Consider the following 4,934-nt stretch of genomic DNA (forward strand, 5'->3'; position numbering starts at 1 on the left):
TATTTTATTTTATTCTTTTGTTTTGCTGCTATTCCAGCCACATTATTTCCCTCATTCGTCTGATATAAAATAATTATTTTGTTTTATTTATTATCCACTTTTCCTTCATCCATCTGAATAAAAAAGAATGAAAATATAATTTGTGTTATTTTTTGCTATTATTTTTTTTATCTTATTATATATGTTTGTTTATTATCTAATTTTATGTTGGCTCATCCATCTGAATAAATTATTTTATTTATTTATTTGTATTTGTATTTTATTTTATTTTATTTGGCTCACTCCTATACATGCATATGAATTTTAACTTACAATCTTGTTTTGATGTTATGTGTCAACTGCCCAACCCATTTATAAATATTAACTTTATTTATGGACAGTACATCAATAAGAAGTCCCATTTAGCTGTGTGTGTGTGTGTGTGTGTGTGTGTGTGTGTGTGTGTTATTTATTCACTTTGTGTAATAATGTTATTTTTTAGATAATTTTGCATTTACTATTTTCTATATTTAATTTTATTTAAAATTTAATTTTGATTGTGTTGTATTGTAAGCCTATTTTGCTGCAACTCCAGCCACTTTATTTTCCTCATTCATTCAAAAAGTTTTCATTCAAAAACTTTTCCCCATCTGCAATAAAATAATGTTTTTTTAGATATCTTTTGTTATTTTTTGCCAAGTATTTTACTTATTTCTTTTGTTTTGTTGCTACTTTGTTGCTACTTATTCATCTGAAGATGAAACAATTGAAACAGTGGGGAAAAGTGAATATTCCAGCCACATTATTTCCCTCATTCGTCTGATATAAAATAATTATTTTGTTTTATTTATTATCCACTTTTCCTTCATCCATCTGAATAAAAAAGAATGAAAATATAATTTGTGTTATTTTTTGCTATTATTTTTTTTATCTTATTATATATGTTTGTTTATTATCTAATTTTATGTTGGCTCATCCATCTGAATAAATTATTTTATTTATTTATTTGTATTTGTATTTTATTTTATTTTATTTGGCTCACTCCTATACATGCATATGAATTTTAACTTACAATCTTGTTTTGATGTTATGTGTCAACTGCCCAACCCATTTATAAATATTAACTTTATTTATGGACAGTACATCAATAAGAAGTCCCATTTAGCTGTGTGTGTGTGTGTGTGTGTGTGTGTGTGTGTGTGTGTGGACCCTCACACATTGTCAAGGTTGTATTTTATTGCCTGGTGTTGTTTCACAGCCTGAATTTTAAGTGGCCGTTGGTGTTGAAGTTTTTGATGTAAATGATTTATGCTTCTGAATGGCTGGGCAGTTCCTAGCAGGGTGATTATTTAAAGCTAATCCTTGAGCAGAGTGCCAGCTGTGGATTCCACTCCGACCTTGCAATATTTTTATGGCAGGGCCTTGCAGGCATGAAGACCTTTAACAACAAAAATAAGGACAAAAAATAGCATGCTCACTGTGCCATGAAAAACAATAAATGTTTTTCAGTTGTCAAATAAATATCATATAACAATCTCTTATAATTTATTTCCAATCATAGCGCACCACATATGGCATAAATCAGCAACCCAAGGGGGGTTTGGGAAAAGTAGAATTAGGTTTAAGCACTTGCACGTTGTATTTATCCAAACAATAAATGTCTCACAATTACAAAAGGTAATAAATTATGTTTTTATGTATAGGCTCATAATTTTCCATTTTAAAACAAAGCTACAGTACATGCACAAGAAGACATAATGTGACCTTTTGTTTGTCAGGACACTTTCCATCTGTTGTGAAGTTAGAAGCTGTATGTGTTATTATGCAAGGCCTATGCGTCTCTATTAGCTGGAATAATATGTCTGAGGGAGATTTCTGTGTTTATTAAAAGGTTGTTATGGCGAATAAAAGCATTGGTAATGCGAGCTATGCATTCAATTCGTTGGAGTGGACTAATTAAAATAGTGGTTGGGTGCTTATGAATAATTTATCACCTTTGTCAAGCTCTTTAGGCTTGCTCTCTATATGGCTTGGCAACTTATTATATCAAATGTATCTTGCCCACAACACTTTCATGTTTGTATGAAGAATCACTATGTGAGAAACAATCTAAAATGCAGTCTATGTTGAGTTGTAATTTAGCATAGGAATAAAGCCAGTCTTTAGTTGCACTCTGCATCTTTGTGTTTTGCGCTCTCTGCTGGACCATCCAAAAACTGCTTTACAAAAGACACACCAGAGGCCATTTTGAACATTCCTGCACCACCGTCATCACAATGTGTTTGATACAGCATGAATTTGGTTCGTTTTGATCTACCTCATCTTCTTTTGTTTCTAGTAGGCCATGTGTTGTGACATGAAATAAGATTGTATACCTTGTGGTTAACACATTTGTCAATTCTTATTTTTCTCGTATATTTTACCTATAATAATAATAATAATAATAATAATAATTAACCGAAGCACATTTATCTGACACCCTAACTCTTAATCAAGCTGTTATATAAGTTATATAAAATACTATGTTTTGACATTTAACATTTTTATAGTAATTATTAAAAAATGTATAGTAATTATTATTACATTTATAATGATATAAACAATATTTATTTATATAATTTTTTATCATACTATTTTAATTTATGTACAATATTACAGCAAAACAACTAATAATAATAATTTATTATATTATATATTGTTATTTTTTATTTTGTGAAGATATTGCGCACAATAAATGTTTTTCATGTTCATTTTTCAAAAAATGCATAATATTAATGCAAAACATTTCGTCCTATACAATTTTATTTTGAATAAATATATAGTGTAAAATAAGTGTTTTTGTCTTGTATTTGTATTACTATTTACCCTCACTACGTTGATCTATCATGATTATCTACCCTAATATCGGTTAACATTGTATTTTTGCAATCGCAGGTTCAAACATTGCCAAAGAAAATCCCTTTCCCCGTTTGCTTTTCGCGGAAAGGGCGCGAACAGCAGCGTTGCCAGATTTTTGCCGGCACCCAAGGGCATTTCCAAACTTTCTCCAAAAAGTCCACGCGGCGCGGCTCTGCTGGACTAATTACTGCCCAAACTTTCCCTAATGAGCCGCCGTGAGTGTGCGGCACCGGCCGAGTGCCTGTGGGGTCGGGCGCAGGTGGGATGTCGGTCAGTCGTACAGATGTGAAGGTGTTCTCCGGATCTCCCTCCCTCTCCATCTCCCTGTGTTTTATGTCTGCGTCACAACAAGTCGAAGGAGAGCGAGGCAGAGATGATGATGGCGTCTCTCTCGGGCTGATTCTCATGCCGCTTCCCTGACAAACACGCTTGATAGCATCAACCGAGAGACAGAGGGAGGTTGGGAACATGAAGCAGAAGACAGACAGAGAGAGAGAGACGGACGGACAGACGGTTGCGCACTGACGGCTTGAGTGACGCTTTGATCCGCGGCGACTCTCCAAAGCGCCGATTATTCGGGACAGTGATTGAGACGCAGAACAACACCGGGCATCAGGCGTTTCATGTGAGACTGACATCTCTTCCCCTTCTCTGTGACCCCAGCAGAGCAGAACACTTAACACAGGTACATCCCGTCCACGTATGATCTGTCATGCGTGTTAATTGATATGTGCATGCGCGTGCCATCATGTGTGTCAGCTCTTCTGAGTTAGGTGCATTGATTAGGGCATGCGTTTTGCATGCAATCAATTGCGCGCTCTTTCATGCATTGTTGTGTCATCTGCATATAATATGGTCCGTTGCATAAGGCAGTCAGTGTTTTTGATCATGTGTGGCACTGCAATGTGCATTGACTCTTCATCATTTATCCGTCTGTGCTGTATATTGTCGCTATGCACAGAGTTTAACCCTTTAGGCTGCTGCTGTTTGCTGTTTGCTGTTTGCTGCTGCTGGTGTGGAAACACAGTTTTAATGCCCCTGGATCTTTTTTTGCACTTTTCTTTCCCGCGCTCTCCAGGATGGGGGGAGTTAGTGAAGGAGAGGATGTTTTAGCCAGGTGGAGCGATGGACTTCTGTACCTCGGCAATGTCAAACGAGTAAGTTTGCTGTTTGTCTAAGTTAGTTTGGAAGAGAGAAAAGGACACTATAGCAGAGAGAGGAAAAGAGAAAGTTTGAAACTGTGACTTGTTGGACTCGTGTAAATCGGTGTAGTGCTGTTTGTGATGTTGGACTGTATTTATTTGGCAGGTGGACAGCGTCAAGCAGTGCTGTTTGGTCAGATTTGAGGATAACTCTGAATTCTGGGTCCTCAGGAAAGACATCCACTCATGTAAGTGAAGAAACTTTAGATTCACACTCAAAATGTAAGTAGTGAATACATCCAGAATGAAAAGAATTTATACTTTGCATAAAGAAAATGAAGCCTATTTTAGGACTATTGTAATTGAATTGAATTTTATTGACTAATTACATTTTTTTCATTATTTCTTAATGAAAAGTAAGCACATCTCCCTTCCAAAGAGTTATTAACAGAATTCATGCCTTTTCCTTATATATATATAAGGAAAAGCTAATGAGTCGCCGTGAGTGTGCGGCACCGGCCGAGCGCCTGTGGGGTCGGGCGCAGGTGGGATGTCGGTCATTCGTACAGATGTGAAGGTGTTCTCCGGATCTCCCTCCCTCTCCATCTCCCTGTGTTTTATGTCTGCGTCACAACAAGTCGAAGGAGAGCGAGGCAGAGATGATGATGGCGTCTCTCTCGGGCTGATTCTCATGCCGCTTCCCTGACAAACACGCTTGATAGCATCAACCGAGAGACAGAGGGAGGTTGGGAACATGAAGCAGAAGACAGACAGAGAGAGAGAGACGGACGGACAGACGGTTGCGCACTGACGGCTTGAGTGACGCTTTGATCCGCGGCGACTCTCCAAAGCGCCGATTATTCGGGACAGTGATTGAGACGCAGAACAACACCGGGCATCAGGCGGTTCATACAT

This window comes from Sinocyclocheilus anshuiensis, unplaced genomic scaffold, assembly GCF_001515605.1.
Source record: "Sinocyclocheilus anshuiensis isolate Anshui unplaced genomic scaffold, SAMN03320099.WGS_v1.1 scaffold267, whole genome shotgun sequence".
NCBI classification, from domain to species: domain Eukaryota; kingdom Metazoa; phylum Chordata; class Actinopteri; order Cypriniformes; family Cyprinidae; genus Sinocyclocheilus; species Sinocyclocheilus anshuiensis.